At 53.0% G+C, this 17,150-nt stretch overlaps 1 protein-coding gene across 1 annotated transcript in view; it reads left to right on the forward strand.

The window, feature by feature from the left end:
* Positions 1-17,150, forward strand: part of SHOC1 (shortage in chiasmata 1) — a 1,715,507-nt gene that overhangs the window by 1,148,125 nt on the left and 550,232 nt on the right. The window lies entirely within an intron of this gene.

Here is a 17,150-nt window from a genome sequence, read left to right on the forward strand (position 1 = left end):
GAGGGGAGAAAGCGATGAACCCTGTGGGACCCCACACGTCAGTCTCCTTTACTCAGCAAGAAAGCTAGCGAGACGGACTGATTGAAAGCGGTCACTGAGAAAGGAAGATATCCATTCCAGTGAGAGGGCCCGGATCCCCGCGCTCTCGACCCGGTGGACCAGCAAACGGTGGTCGACTGTATCGAAAGCAGCCGAGTGATCCAGGAGTAGCAGGGCTTGCGTGGAGCTCTGGCCTGCCCCCCTTCATAATTCATCGAGGACTGCTAAAATGACAGACTCTGTAGATGGTTCGGGTCAAAAACCGGCTTGGTGTGGGTCTAGATAGTGTGACTGTTCAACAAAAGTGCTGAGACTGTTGGCCACGTGGGCTTCCAAGATTTTTCCCAAGAAGGGCAACAGTGAGATAGGACGAAAGTTGCTGGGGATAGAAGGATCAGAGCCTGTTTTTTAAAAAATAGGTACAACTTCCGCACTCTTAAAAATGTTGGGGACAATGCCCTTAGTAAGAGAATTATTAAGAAGCGACAAAGGGGGCTCAGGACAATGGAGGAAAACTTCCCGAAGGATATGAGGAGGGCAGCTGTCTGTTGGGGAGCCAGAGCATACCTTCTTAAGTAAAGAGACGAAAACCTCTTGGGTGATGAGAGGGAATTGATCCAGATGGTAAGGATTAGTGTTGAGCCTCAGGGATCTGAAAGTACCGAGGACCGAAGAATGCTGGATTTGATGTTAGCAATTTTTTCAATAAAGTAAATATTGAGGGAATCACATAGGGATTGTGACGGAGTGGACTTTGCTGTAACGCAATCAGGTTTGACAAGTTCATCTACTATCGTAAAAATTTCCTTTGCCAATATTAGTAGATCCCAGGATTTTAGAAGAAAAGTATTCAGATTTAGTCCTGAGAATGGCGCTTTTGTAATCTTTAAGAGCAGGCATATAAATTCATGACAGCAATAATGCAAACTTCTAGAATGCAGACCTTGACTAGATGTACCTAAATGTACCTAGCATGTATGTATGTGTATAGCCAAGAATCCCCGAGGATATAACCAACCCATTACCTGGTGTGAGAGAATGAAGGACCCCGTCTTGGTCTTTTTATGGACACCCCGCGAGGGATATCAGACCACTGCGTGCTGGGATGTCTGCGTGCAGGAATCTCAGCGTCTCTTGTCAGTGTGTCTGCATGGAAGTCTTTCTCCTCTTTTTTTCAATTCTTTAAGACATTGAGTCTTTCTCCTCTGCCTGCCCCAGGAAAGATATGTTGCTTATATACCCAAAAGGTACCCTCAGGGGTTCTACCTTGCTGTAGCATGTCGGCCGAGGAATGTGAAAGGAATGGCTCTTATACATAGTTATGATGCGGAAGATGCAGTAGATGGTAGTCCTGCCGTGTTTCTGAGAATCCTTGTGCATAATAAATTAGGCTCGTTTTTGGAGAAAACCACGCAACATTGTGCATCACCTAACTAGGTAAAAGGTCAGCACAAACCTGTTATGTAGTACAATGACACAGTAAATGTAGGTGAAAGGTTAGGTGACTACCCAGGCCTATATTGGGGTATATTACAAATCATAACACCCACTCCTCATTCAACCTGGCGTTATACTAAAAAGGGAATGTTCTTCTAATCACCCATCAAAACATAGTTAAAATGTCCAGTGCAGTACACAATTAGATCCAATTCAGACAAAGACATCCACCAAGCGCTGGTGCTATTGGTCTTGTCGGCCGCGTTCGACACGGTTGACTATAACATCTTGTTAAACCGTGTCGAGCAGGCCGGCCTCAGGGGCTCAGTGCTGGGATGGATAGCATCTTTTATATCCGACCGGACGCAATCTGTGAGACTTGGTGCATTCACAGCTCAAAAACTACCGGCTTCCTGCGGAGTGCCACAAGGATCGTCACTCTCACCGGTTCTGTTTAACCTCTACCTGAGACCCCTATTATATCTATTTAAAAATCAGAAAGTCACCATCTTTAATTATGCTGACGATTTACAACTGATATTCCCTCTGAACACACTGGATGCAGTCAATAAGTTTCAGGAAACAATGTCACTCATACAAAAGTGGATGGATGCTATTTTAGCGCCAAGACGCCTACGGGTATATGCAGCGCTTTATAAATATTAAAAATAAATAAATAAATAAATCATCTTAAGCTCAACCCAGGCAAGACGGAAGTAGTCTTGCCTGGGAAGAGCGAGCTCAGTTGGGGTACCCATTTCTGGCCATCACACATGGGTTCCCCGCCTATAGCCTCACAGAAAGTCAAAAGCATGGGGGTTACATTAAATGCTGACCTCTCACTGAAAGGGCAAGTGGGAGCCACCGTCTCATCCTGTTTTTTCCAACTACGGAAAATCAGGAAAATCACACATTTACTCACCCACTCAGCGTTGGTGCAGGTAATAATCGCCTTCAGTGCTCTCGCGTCTTGACTTCTCAAACACCATTTATCTCGGGCTTCCAGCAGGCGCCCTGAAACAGCTGCAGATGGTCCAAAATCAGGCGGCGATGCTGATAGGGATACAGCCCAAGTGGCAGCCTGCCCGACCAATTGTGGAAAAACTCCATTGGTTACCAATGGCCCAAAAAATTACTTTCAAAGCCGGGTGCACTGTTTTCAAAGCTCTACAGGGTAAAGGCCCAAAATTCATCAGTCAGCTGCTAACGGTTCACAAACCACAACGTAACTTACGTTCTGCTCACCTAAACCTACTGACTACCCCCTCCTTTAAAAGGAAGAAGCAAGGAGGAAGCTGCTTCTCCCATCTAGCAGCTGTACTGTGGAATTCCCTGCCAACCTCACTCAGGAAATGTGACAGTCTTCTGGTCTTCAGAAAATCCCTGAAAACCCTGTTATTCAAACAGGCCTATGACTAGGGATCGTCTCAGGACCCAGACACCAGCGCCAAGAAACCCTTGGGTGTACGTGTGCTCTATAAATAAATAATAACATAGCATAACATAACAGCACTGCATCCAAGTCTGGCGGTGCAACCGATGGAAAAGTTAGACAGAGATCGCATTGACCGCAGAGCAAGCAGCGGAGATCAGGCAAACCACAGTCAATCCAGACTGGTCGGAATGATAGGAACCAAGACTGGCTTAGCTCCCGAAGTCGAGGTGTGCCCAGATGGAGTACCCTATGGTCAAGGTAATGGCGCTCCAAGAGCGTTTTTCCATCTCCTTGGTGGCTGGCACATCCATTGAGTAGCAGAACAATTTAAATCAGAATATCCACTATCAGTAGCAGGATTAACGGAAGCCCTCCAAAAACTCTTCCTAATACGGAGTGTTTGAAAGCTGGAATCAGTCGGAAGCCTGTCTGAAAGGTGCTTAACAGTCCAGAACCTATGTTCTTAAATAGGTGTACCATTCCCTTCGTATCAGGCATTTTAAAGATACGCTGTACCATTTCTCTGAAATGGAAAGGGCAGTTTGTTTGTACCAGTGCCTGTATCTCTGCTGAGGACCTTGCGACCTGAAGATCAACAGTCTCTCAGGCTGAGGTTAAGGGCACATCTTTCTGTAAAAGCATGGCTTTCATTCGGCTCAGAGTATCAAACCGTATAAAGGAAACATTCAACGAAGGCCATAACTGTGCCTCCCTGACTGTGTGGGTAGGTGGAAACAATACTTGCATACAACAAGTAACCCTGGAACTTACTGTGACTAGATATGCCTTGCCTAGAAGCATCCACAACAACCTTGATTATTCAGAATCAAGTAACTCCCATTTGAGAGCAGTTTGAACACTGGATTAATCACAGCAGCATGGGAACCCTTTAAATGACAGGATAAGTTTGCAACTGAACCGTTGCATGCCCAGTCAAGCATAATATCCTGGGCAAAGAAGAGATCCACTCAATGAATTCTAGCTGTCTGTATCACTGAAAAACCCTTCTGTGTCCCAATTCCTGCATCTAAATCTATACAGTAATTCCCAAGATTCATGATGAAGTCCTTACCCATTGCTTCATATCTGCCTACCTGGTGGTGTTCTAGGCAATATTGAAATTGGAAAGTTGTTACTGGCAATGTTATAAGGCCATGAATTAACCATTCAGTGGACGGTGACTCAGCCACGGTGAAAGGTAATTGGTCTAATTTTTCATTGTGCAGCATTGTATATTTTGTAACTCTTTGTGCCACACTTGTCTGTCTTTCTGATAGATTATACATGGAGAATAGAGACGTTCTGTTAATTTATCGCTAGGGCACATGACCAGAGCGCAATGATTGAAGCATCCAGCTTAATAATAGAATGTCTCGTAACTGTGACTGCCCATGTTCTAACATGGACAGATCCTGTTCCATTGTATCTATAGCAAAAGATACAATGTTGCCCAGTAAATAAATCCTGGATGTCAGCGTGGTCATACCATTGTCAACCACAGCCAATGCCTTTTCTAGGTTAACTCTGTCAATTTCACACATTTTATCTACAGCTTCCTGTTGAAAGATTTTCCAAACTTCATTGTCAATGGCTTATAAGAAGCATTTATGATGTGGCTTTCGGGGACCTACCAAACAATTCCTAAGATCCATGTCATCTGAGAGTAAGGACAAGCTTTGTTTCAGCTGTGACAGTGTTGAGGTTCTTAGCCAATCTAGGCATAACTTCCCAACACTATATGATGTCACCACCCCCGGATGTTCTCGTTGTACATAGCGTAAGTCTGGCCTATGGATACTAAACCCTTCGGTGGTATCCTGGTATCTTGACTGACACCTGTTTGTGTCGATATGCCAAACCAACCATCCCTTGCAATTGGGGTCTGTCGAATTGTATTAAATGCCATGCACAATGTCATCTAGTGTACCTCCACCAATTTCTGTATAGTTTTGCTATCCATCAAAGTGTGAAAGCGAGGGAATAGGAGGTGTGTTCAAGTCCCTAATCTTGGCTAACCTAAGACAGCAAGTCTGTTGCACAGTGTCGTTCAGGAAGATAATCTGTTGTGGTAAGAAGCAAGCTCTAAACAATGCCTCAGTTCCCTGAACCTGCTATTCCTTCGTCCCCCAGACTGATTTTTTGTCTATAGTGTCTTTCCATAAGCTGAAACTCTGTTCAGACATTTGGGAAATAAAGGATGCAGAGTATATCTGTTTTGTATTAGTAAGCACATTTTTCTTTGCAGATGTAGGTATCAAGCTTATAATAATATGAGCGTGGATCTGATGTATTAAACACAGAAAAATAAGAAAACTTTTGTGCAACGTTTGTGAACTATCTTTGGGTGCTGTTGGGCAATGGTCACATTGGTGGTATATGAAAACATTTAGTGGTGCACTCGTTTTATGCAAAAAATGATGACCATAATGTTGGTAACAGTACATGGTGTAAAAATCAGATGAATCATCAAACATTGCATTTTTCGAACATGCTGCAGACAGTTATAAATCAGACAGCATGGGGGGGCGGAGCTTGCCGGCGTCCATGAAAGACGTGTGAGCGTTGAGCTCCTCGCCTGAGCCCCGTTAAACTCCGTCAAACGTATCCTTCTGGCACCTAACTAGCTCTAAAAATTGAGGTGAACTCCCTGACTACGCTCTGGCCCGGTGGGGGCCCTTTGCCCGGTCGAAAACCGGGTGGTGGTGCTTTGCTGCTCAGTGGACGGTGCTGAGACGGAACAGGCCGTCATCCACGGACTATCCTGAGGGGCTACCCGTGTTGCGTCACGCTACGTGCGGTACGCCGTACTGGAGTGGGACCGGTGTACCTAACCTGCAGCCGAGCAATTGGTCCCGCGCGGTGCTGATATGACCTGCTCCCAGGAGGCAGTGTGGCGAGCCGGCGTTCGACTGCGGAGTGTCAGAGGGGGCCAGCGTGGTGGTGTATGCAGCGATCCTAACCGCCGGGGAAGGTGACCGGCTGGCTGCCGACCTATTGGGAGGGCACCCTGTCGACCTGTGCCTGGTCCTCCCGCTACCCACAGAAAGCTGCAGGATCGAAGGTGTGCTACGATCTGGAGCGGTGGTGATCCGTCTGCCTGGCCTTTGAATGGAGTGGTTGCGGGGGAGTGCATAGCGGTGTACGTATTTGGCGGTTGGGCCTACTCGCACTGCCGTGCTGACGGCCGCCATTTTGGGCGCATTTCTTGCTGCGCAACACACTGCTCTTTGGCGCCAACTGCCTAGGCGTCTCCTGTTTGCCCCACGACCATCCGCCTGTGGCGCATTGCTGACGGCTGAGCAACTCGCCCGGATGACAACTAGGAACGCCATGGGGAAAGGCGACAGAACCCAGCCCAAATTATCCTTTGATCAACGGAAAACGAAGGGGGCCGATGGGCCGGCCCCGGACACCTCACCGCGGCCTACTGCCTCCGAAAGCTCATTGTGTGCGGACATACGCGAAATGCTGGTGTCGATGGAAAAAGGCTTGCAAGACAGTATGGCGGCGATCGGTACTAAACTTGATGCATTGACATATCGGATGGACCGCATGTCCGAGAGAGTCGATAAACATGCAGAACGGCTGGACATGGCGGAAAGGCGGCTGACGGAGGCGGAGGAGGCTCAGACGGAATGGGATAAAGATCGCAAACAGTTCAGTAGGCTTCTCCAAGTCATTCAGGACAAGACAGAGGACTTGGAGGCGCGCTCACGGCGCTCCAACATGCGCATCACTGGGGTGGCGGAGACCACCAACACTGGTAAAATGGAGTTATTTGTGGAGAAGCTGCTGCGGACCCTATTAGGGGATGACATTTTCTCCCGTATGTTCATCGTTGAGAGGGCTCATCGCACTCTGGGGCCGAAGCCGCAACCGGGACTCCCACCGCGGCCGATTATTGCGAAGCTGTTGAACTATCGTGACAGAGACCTAGCGCTTCGACTGGCCAGGGAGAAGGGAGATCTGCAATTTGAGGGCATGAACATCTCTTTATACCCGGACTTCACGGCAAGAGTGCAGGAGGAAAGGAAGCGCTTTGCCCCATATAGGAAGCAACTGAGAGAACTTGGGCTTGACTATGCCATGATGTACCCTGCGAAGCTCCGTATTAATAGGCAGGGGCATTCAAATTTTTTCACCGATCCTGCGGAACTGAAAAAGTCCCTGAAGGAATGGGCAAAGGAAAGGCGTAACAGTCCGAGAAGTCAGCGAGAGGACGCCGATGCTGCATTTCACATGGACGACCAGGAGTGAACAGAAGTATGGTCTCCTATACGGGTCGAATGGGCCCTGATGAACTTTGGACCTAGTAAGGAGGGTGCGGGCCTGCTGTGCTGCGCTCTTGGTGTGAGGTCTTTCTGGTTACTCACTGAACGAATTTGATTGTACCAGGGAGTTTGTTAGCAGCACGCTCTATGGCCGTGTGTCATTGTGGAGTTCCATTATCTGACTTTAAGATATGAGCTGGCGAGGGTGCCGAATGTTGGTAGGGGGCGGGTGGAGGAGTAGCTGAGCTTTAAGGTCCCGGACTCAAATTGTACTGTTGTCTAGCTGGGAACCTCTGCCCCTGCGCTTTCGGCATTTGGCTCCTTTGAGAGCCTCATAGGGTTTGTAGGGTCAGTTTGACATTAGGGGGGGAAGGTGGGTGGTAGCGGGGTCTGTCTGACCGGGTTGGGGGTGGTCGGCTGTGGGTGGGTGCGTGTATGCTTTTCTTTTTTGAATGTGTTGAATATGACAAATTGGGGCAGTTGGGGGGAGGGTTTTGTTAGGCCTACTGCGGGACTGTGTCTGCGATTCAAAATGTGTGAGTTCACTACACTAATTATTCTGAAATGGCGGGCACTGAGGTCTTAGGGTCGGAGAGTGGCCCCAACTCTTTTAGAGTACTAACTTGGAATGTGAGGGGGTTAAATGACTATTGTTAGACGGACCGGGAGGGTCGGCCGAGGATAGGGGGAGAGGTCTCCGGGGAGAGCCGTCTCCAGCGATCGTACAGACAAGTAACTTCCCCCCCACAGACGTACACCACACAAGGATAAGGTTCAACGATACTTTATAAGCAATTCTTTAAGTACGGTAAAATGGTACAAGGAGGTCTGGACTCAGGGGTCCCCTCGGTTCTGGTCTCTGGATTGGGAAAGGGGTAGCGGGACAGTCTTATTACCAATCGAATAGATGAAATAGCTCTCAATCCTCGAGCTCGGCGTTCTAGATGATCGGGCCGCGGCGGAGCCAGCAGGTCCCGAGATGGTTGAAGGTAGCGACGGTCCGCGGCGAAGCCAGCAGGTCCCGATGAAGGTGGTGATTACAAACGGTCCGCGGCCTCGCCAGCAGGTCCCGACGACGATGAAGGTTTCAGAAGGTTGCGGCAGCGCCAGCAGGCAGGACGATAGTTCGCAAGGCAGGGCTACGGCAGCGCCAGTAGTCCGTCAAGGATGAGTTCTTCTCTGCGTCTCTCGACTCCAGGATACAACTGCCTTCCTGCTCCGGAGCTGCCCCAGTTATAGGTCTGGCGCCCTTTGATGTCCGGACCCTCGCACTTGGAGGTCGGGGGGTCCGGGATGAGGGAGTCCAGACACCCAGCAGGGGGGTGGAGCCAGCGCCCGGGGAGGCTGGGGGCGATCGGCACCTGGCGGGGGAGAGCCATCGACACCTCTTTCTCCCATTGACCTGCCAAGTAGTCCGCTCACCTCCTGGGTGGATGGTGGTGCCGGGATGTCGGGGCCTGGCCAGGCCCAGGGTTAGGGTCGATCGGAGGCCACGCGGCCTCGTGGTGCTGTGTCCAAGATGGCGCCCAGGTCGGGCGAGTGGGCCGGTAGGGGATCGGGCCCATGAGGTCGAGATGTTCAGAGGCAGGGGTCCCAGAGGGGACGGAAAACGGGGAGTGGTGGCGTGTAACACTTGAGGAGCCGGGCTCGGGCCTGGTCGTGCGGAGAGGGAGCGAGCCCCTCATGTGGCCTGTCCAACATGCGTCCCCCCCAGCTGAAGGCGGGGAGAGTCACCCATCCTCTTGGGGACTCTCCTCGTCGAGGCGGAAAAAGCGTGACAGGCCATCTGCGTTGGCGTGGTCTTGCCCAGGTCGATGTTCCACAGTGAAGTCCATCCCCTGCAGGGAGATGGACCAACGTAGTAGTTTCGGGTTTTCCCCCCGCATCTGCATTAGCCACTGCAGGGGTCGATGATCGGTCTGTACCCGGAAGTGGGTGCCGAAGAGATAGGGCTGGAGCTTTTTGAGGGCCCATACCACGGCGAAGGCCTCCCTCTCGATGGTGCTCCAGCGTTGTTCTCGGGCCAGGAGTCGCCTGCTGATGAAAGCCACTGGCTGGTCAAGTCCTTCGGGGTTCAACTGGGAAAGGACTGCCCCAATGCCATGGTCGGAGGCATCCGTCTGGACGATAAATTCCCGACTGTAGTCGGGGGCCTGGAGCACAGGGGCGGAGCACATGGCGGCCTTCAGCTTCTCGAAGGCCGCTTGACAGTCTGGGGTCCAGTTGACCTTCTTTGGTTGGTTTTTGGATGTGAGTTCCGTGAGGGGCCCCACAATACTGCCATAGTCTCTCACGAACCGCCGGTAGTAGCCTGTGAGTCCCAAAAAGGCGCGTACCTCGGTCTGGGTGATGGGGGGCTGCCAAGACTGGATGGCAGCGATCTTGAGTTGCAGAGGGGCCACCAGACCGCTTCCCACCTGGTGTCCGAGATAGGTCACGGACCCCTGGCCAATTTGGCATTTGCTGGCCTTGATCGTGAGGCCAGCTCGTTGAAGGGCCTGTAGCACCTCTCGGAGGTGGTGGAGGTGGTCGGACCAGTGGTGGCTGTATACAGCGATATCGTCCAGGTAGGCGGCGCTGAATCCTTCAAGCCCCGCCAGGACCTGATTAACTAGCCGCTGAAACGTTGCTGGGGCATTCTTCATGCCGAATGGCATGACCTTGAAGTGATAGTGGCCATCAGGAGTAGAAAATGCAGATCGTTCTTGGGCCCGGGGTGTGAGGCCGATCTGCCAGTAGCCCGCCGTCAGGTCGAAGATACTGAGGTAGCGGGCAGCTCCCATGCGGTCGATTAGTTCATCTGCCCGGGGAATAGGATGTGCGTCTGTTCTGGTGACCGCATTCAAGCCCCGGTAGTCGACGCAGAACCGGAGTTCCGGTGTGGCGCCGGGGGCGGCCGCTTTGGGGACCAGTACTACTGGGCTGGCCCAGGGGCTGTCGGAGGGCTCGATGACCCCGAGCGTGAGCATCTTGGCCACCTCCTCTTGGATGCAGGCCCGTACCTGATCTGGTACGCGGTAGGCCCGGTGGCGGATAGGGGGACTGTCCCCAGTGTCCACGTCGTGTACGCACCAGGGGGTGGCCTCTGGGGTGAGGGAGAACAGGCTGGCGAACTGCAGCAGGAGGTCTCGGCATCCTTGGCGCTGTTCCAGGGTGAGGGCCTCCCAGAGTCGGACCCCGTCCACGGAGCCGTCTTTCTCCCGAGTCCGTAGGAGGTCAGGGAGGGGTTCGGAGTCCTCCTCGGCTCCATTGTCTGTTGCCATCAGGAGGCTGAGTTCTGAACGCACAAAATGGGATTTCAGTCTATTAGCGTGGAGAACCCGGAGAGGGTTCCGTGAAGATTCCATATCGATGAGATAGGTGACAGGGCCCTTGCGCTCGATTACTTTGAAGGGCCCCGTCCATTTGTCTTGCAGGGCGCATGGTTCGGTGGGGGACATTACCCATACTTGTTGGCCGGGTTCAAATTCGATGGAGGAGGCATTTTGGTCGTACCACCTTTTCATGTCCTCCTGACTGGCCTCCAAGTTTGCTTTTGCCATCTCTCTGAATCGTCGGGTCTGGTTGCGGAGGGTTAGGAGGTACTTGAAAACATCTGGAGGGTTCTTTAGAGGGGGCATTTCCCAGCCTTCTTTGACTAGGCTGAGCGGCCCTCGTACCGGGTGTCCATACAAGAGTTCAAACGGGCTGAAGCCGAGGGACTTCTGGGGGACTTCTCGGTAGGCAAAGAGAAGGCACGGTAGTAGCACATCCCACTGGCGACGGAGGGGCTCTTCCAACCCCCCAATCATCCCTTTGAGTGTGCGGTTGAACCGCTCAACGAGTCCGTTTCCTTGAGGGTGATAGGGGGTCGTGAATCGGTAGGTGACCCCACACTGTTGCCAGAGGGACTTCATGTATTTTGAAATAAAGTTTGTGCCCCGGTCACTGACGACTTCTCGGGGGAAGCCCACACGGGAGAAGATCCCCATCAGGGCCCGGCCGACTACCGGGGCTGTCACAGTTCGCAGGGGAACAGCCTCAGGGTAGCGGGTGGCGTGGTCCACCAGTACCAGGATGAACCGATGTCCTTGTGCTGTACGGGGGTCGAGGGGCCCCACAATGTCTATCCCCACCCTCTCGAACGGGGTGGTGACCACTGGAAATGGTTGCAGGGGGGCTTTCAGCTTGCGGCCGCTCTTCCCACTGGCTTGGCACGTGGTGCAAGATCGGCAGTGCTGGAGTACATCGTTCCTCATCTTAGGCCAGAAAAAGTGGGTCACCAGGCGACTGTAGGTTTTATCCTGACCCAGGTGGCCAGCCAGGGGGACATCATGGGCCAGGTTTAGCAAGAAGTCTCTAAAGCGGAGGGGCACCACTAGCACTCGACTGGCCCCTAACTCCGCGATTCTCTGTTCGCTGTACAACAGGTCATTGTCCCAATAGACCCAATGTGTTCCGGAAGTATCCCCTGCGCTCTGAGCGAGGGCTTGTTGGCGGAGTCCCTCGAGGGAGGGACAGGTCTTCTGTTCTTGGCGAAACTGTTCCTGGGTGGGCCCCCCCGGGTGGGCCCCCCCTCTTGATGCCACTGATCCAGGCCGGAAAGGTCCTGAGGCTGAACGGGCCCCTCGGGAGTTTGTTCTGGGGGGACGGCACGGTCGGCGTCTTCTACTGGAGCGACCGGGGGAGGAGGTGCCGGCCATTCAGGTTCTTCGGGTCGGGGGATGGCACGGGCGGCCATGGACCGGGTGGTGACGCACGCCCAGTCCGGGATGCCCAACATCCCCAGGTGCTCTCTCCTTTCTACGGCGGCCCACGGGGAGCTTTCAAGGTCGTTCCCCAGGAGACAGTCTACGGGGGCGTCATCTCGGACCGTCACTTTCAACATGCCGGAGACTCCTTCCCACTCGAAGGGGACGCAAGCCATCCGACATAGACTCTCCGAATTGTCGGCTGAACGGACAGGGCAGAGAATGTTCGGCAGGATCTGTTCTGGGGTCACCAGGTGACAGCGGACGGCTGTTACACTGGCCCCGGTGTCACGTAGGGCTTCGGCCCGGCGTCCATTAATGCTCACCCATTGACTGTACTTCCGGGTGTTGGCGGGTAGGGGGACCCGCGGGACCATGTCTCTTCCCCCTAAGCATGCTAGAGCCATGGCGGGTGGCTCCCATTCTTGGTGTTCTTGCTCATATTCTTCATGTTCCTCGGAGATTTGTTCTTCCCCCAGGGCGGCGGCAGCCATCTGGCGGGGTCTCGGAGTCTGGCTCTGTGGACAATTTGGGTCGTTTGCGTAGTGGCCGACTCGCTGGCATCGGTGACACGTGACATTGGCTCTGTATCCCGGCCGCGCCGGGGTGTTGCCCCGGTTGGCCGGGGGTGGGGTGCTGGTAGCGGGGGCGGCCGGAGCGTTGTCCTTTCCTCGTCCTTGGCCCCCTCCTCCTCCTCGGGGACGGTGCTGACCGTGGTGGTTCCGGTTCTGTTCATAGGACCCATTTCGGCCCACTCGGGTGATTTCCCACCGGTCAGCCTCGGCGGCGAGCTGCCGTGGATCAGTCAATTTGCTGTCGAGGAGGTGCTGCCTGAGCTCGATGAAGCAGTTGTTTGATAGATGCTCCCATACCATGAGATTGAAGAGTTGTTCGTAAGTTGTGACATTGCTTCCTTTGATCCAACCCTCGAAGGCCCGGCTGAAATAGTTCACGTATTCCACCCAAGTCGTACCCGGGATTCGGGTGCAGTCTCGGAACCTCTGGCGGTACATTTCGGGTGTGAGCCCATAGCGGGTGAGGAGGGCATCTTTCATGTGGTCATAGGAGGTCATCAGATGGTCTGGGAGCTGTAGCAGGGCATCGCGGCCCTCATTGAGGAACCTCCCCCATAGACCGGCTCCCCAGTCGCTTCGATCGATCCGGTGGGAGGTCATAGCGATCTCGTAGGCCTTGAACCATTGCTGGATGTCGTCCTCTCGGAAATATTCTCGAACGACATCCTTGGGGATGTGTACCTTTTTCTCTGTTGCCCCTGGGGTGCGAGGTTGCTCGGGCACCCCTAATTCTTTGTTCTGTTTGCGTAAGTCTATCTCAGCTAATTTGCGCTCATGTTCATATGCCAGTCTCTTTTCCTCGAGCTCTCTTTGTCTCTGTTTCTCTTCCCGTTCTTCTTGGAGCCGCAGATGTTCTAGGTTCAGTTTCTGTTCGGCTAACTTGAGTTCACCATCCATTTTGAGCCGGGCCATTTCTAGTTCATGTAGTCGGGTTCTTTCTCGTTCTTGGATCTCGTCTTGCGAGAGACCCGTTCTTCGCTCCTCGGGAGCCGTGGTGTCTTTTTCTGCTGCTGCGACATTTTGGTCCGGGGGTCTGACGGCCCCGGTTTCTGCCCAGGACTCAAGGGCGTGCTTGAAATCGTCTTTAGTACTTAAACCGGTGGTAGCGATACCTAGTTCAATGCAGAATTGTTTCAACTCACGATGGCTGTATTCTTCCAATTTCTCCATCTGGAATTTCTCGGTGGATCCGCTTTCTTTGGTTGTCATTGTGATTTCGTCGTGGGGTGAGCTACTCTCTGTACGATTATGCGGTGATTCGGATCGCGCCGCTGGCCACCAATGTTAGACGGACCGGGAGGGTCGGCCGAGGATAGGGGGAGAGGTCTCCGGGGAGAGCCGTCTCCAGCGATCGTACAGACAAGTAACTTCCCCCCCACAGACGTACACCACACAAGGATAAGGTTCAACAATACTTTATAAGCAATTCTTTAAGTACGGTAAAATGGTACAAGGAGGTCTGGACTCAGGGGTCCCCTCGGTTCTGATCTCTGGATTGGGAAAGGGGTAGCGGGACAGTCTTATTACCAATCGAATAGATGAAATAGCTCTCAATCCTCGAGCTCGGCGTTCTAGATGATCGGGCCGCGGCGGAGCCAGCAGGTCCCGAGATGGTTGAAGGTAGCGACGGTCCGCGGCGAAGCCAGCAGGTCCCGATGAAGGTGGTGATTACAAACGGTCCGCGGCCTCGCCAGCAGGTCCCGACGACGATGAAGGTTTCAGAAGGTTGCGGCAGCGCCAGCAGGCAGGACGATAGTTCGCAAGGCAGGGCTACGGCAGCGCCAGTAGTCCGTCAAGGATGAGTTCTTCTCTGCGTCTCTCGACTCCAGGATACAACTGCCTTCCTGCTCCGGAGCTGCCCCAGTTATAGGTCTGGCGCCCTTTGATGTCCGGACCCTCGCACTTGGAGGTCGGGGGGTCCGGGATGAGGGAGTCCAGACACCCAGCAGGGGGGTGGAGCCAGCGCCCGGGGAGGCTGGGGGCGATCGGCACCTGGCGGGGGAGAGCCATCGACACCTCTTTCTCCCATTGACCTGCCAAGTAGTCCGCTCACCTCCTGGGTGGATGGTGGTGCCGGGATGTCGGGGCCTGGCCAGGCCCAGGGTTAGGGTCGATCGGAGGCCACGCGGCCTCGTGGTGCTGTGTCCAAGATGGCGCCCAGGTCGGGCGAGTGGGCCGGTAGGGGATCGGGCCCATGAGGTCGAGATGTTCAGAGGCAGGGGTCCCAGAGGGGACGGAAAACGGGGAGTGGTGGCGTGTAACACTTGAGGAGCCGGGCTCGGGCCTGGTCGTGCGGAGAGGGAGCGAGCCCCTCATGTGGCCTGTCCAACAACTATCGTAAACTCCGGAAGGTGCTGGCCTATTTACAAAGACACAATGTTGACCGTGCGCTACTTCAGGAGACGCACCTCCCTCTGTCCAGCCCTATGCTGCTGGCCAGAGGACTCGGAGGCAATTGCATTGCAGCGGGGTTCACCACACATGCACGGGGGGTGCTTCTATGGGCTAATCCCAAGGCGCAACTGAAGTTATTGCAGCTGGCTGTGGACCCGGAAGGTAGATATGCAGTAGCGCGCTGTGCTGGAAAAGGTCAGGATCTGGTGGTTGTGAATGTCTATGGCCCCAAATATGATACTCCTGCCTTCTACTCATCGCTAGCGGATCTGTGTAGACAGTATGGGGGTTCCAGGCTGCTGTGGGGGGGCGATTTCAATTTTGTGCTCAGCCCGGAGCTAGATAGGTCGGCTGGCGCTGCCCGTTGCCCGGCGGCTTCAGCGCTGCTTATGCAGACGGAAATGGTAAAGCTTGATCTGGTGGATGTGTGGCGCCATAGACACCCAGGCAAGGGAGGTTACACTCATTACTCAGCCTATCATAACATACACACGAGAATTGATTACTGGTTTGCATCCCACTCCCTGCTTAACTTAGTGAAGGGATGTGTAATATTGCCCCGCACGTTGTCGGACCATTCACCACTGCTACTGCTGCTGGAAGCTCCGGCTAGGAGAATTCCCCCGTTTACCTGGAGGTTCCCCCCATACTCACTTATGGATGAGGTTTTCAGAGGGGAGTTAGCTGAAGACATTGACACCTTCTTTGCGGCCAATGTGGGGTCAGTTGATAGTGTGCAGACTCTTTGGGATGCGTTCAAGGTGTACATCCGAGGTATGACGATGGCCAAACACTCTGGGGTGCTCAAAGCTATCAGGCAGCGATTGAAGTATTTAGAAACGCAATTGTCTGGTCTGGAACGACACTCAGGGCTTGCAGGAAACACTGACACAGATGAGAGAATCAAATCCTTAATAACAGACTTTAATGAGGAAGCGGATAGAGAAATACAGCACATGGGGAAATATGCCACGGCACGCATCTATGGGGAGAGAGATCACCCTGGTTCCCTACTGGCTAAACTTATGCGTAATAGCAGGCCGCCATTGGTGATTGAGGAGTTACTTACATCTAGTGGTGGGGTGGTCACAGAGGAAGGTGATATACTGGCAGAATTCCATGCTTACTATACCGAACTGTACAGATCACGGTCGGGTCAGCTAGAGGAGGAAATAGATGACTACCTGAGCTATATCAACATGCCCTTCCTCGCCAATTGGCAGAGGGAATTTCTTATGTTGCCGATTCAGAAGGATGAGATTTTGGAGGCACTCGAGGGTATGAGATCGGGCAGTGCTCCGGGGGCTGATGGGCTTACGGTGGCCTTCTATAAGGCTTTCCAAGATAAACTTATACCACACTTGATGTTACTTTTTAGTTTCAAAAGTGTTTTTATTGAGATTTTAAACAGGCATATAGTAAGACATCGCTGTGAGAAAAGTAAGCTCGGAGCATACATTGCGGGCGGGACAGACAAGCATGTCTTCCCTTGTGCAGCAGAATAAGCAATGAAGATATGCTCATTGAGCGATTTGACGTCATGCTTGGAAGGGCAAAAGATTGACATGGAAAAAACAACACGAACCAAAAACCCCCACCCCCTCCCCACAAAATCCCCCTTCCCTCCACCCCGACCAGTGTGCCCAGGAAGGTCAGTGGCATCTGCAATGTGCCGCAGGAGTATGACGATGCCAAGAGTAGAGTCACCGGGAGTAAACGGTGGTGCTAGTGAGGCGTAAAACCCTAAGATATTTGGGGCAGGTGACTTCATTGAACTCCTTGGATAAGAGGGTCAGCAAGGGAAGCCACGTTTTGCGAAAGGCGTCTGTGGAGCTGGTGAGAGTGGCGTGGATACGCTCCATCCCAAGGGTGAACCACAGTCTGTGGAGCCATCCCGTGTGTGTAGGTTTAGTCATAGTGCCCCATAGTGACAAGATGTGTTGTGTGGCTGCCTGCATAGCGATGCCCATCTGTCGACCTCGCAGTGATTTGAGGGGAAACGTTAAGGCATTGGGTAGGCCTAGCACGGTGTATGCAGGGAATCTCGGGACTTCAGTTTCGAAAGTGGAGTCTATGTCATCCAGGACCTGTTTCCAAAAGTCTCCCAGTTCGAGGCACTCCCAGAGGATGTGAGTTAAGGTACCACGTTCCCCGCACCCTCTCCAGCAAAGATCGCTGCGCTTCGGGTTTCCTTGGTGTAATCTGGCTGGAGTAAGGTGCCAATATATGGCGAGTTTGACTGCAGTTTCTCTTGCTTTGGTGTTTCGTG

This window comes from Lissotriton vulgaris, chromosome 3_1 (genome assembly GCF_964263255.1).
Source record: "Lissotriton vulgaris chromosome 3_1, aLisVul1.2, whole genome shotgun sequence".
Lineage (NCBI taxonomy): Eukaryota > Metazoa > Chordata > Amphibia > Caudata > Salamandridae > Lissotriton > Lissotriton vulgaris.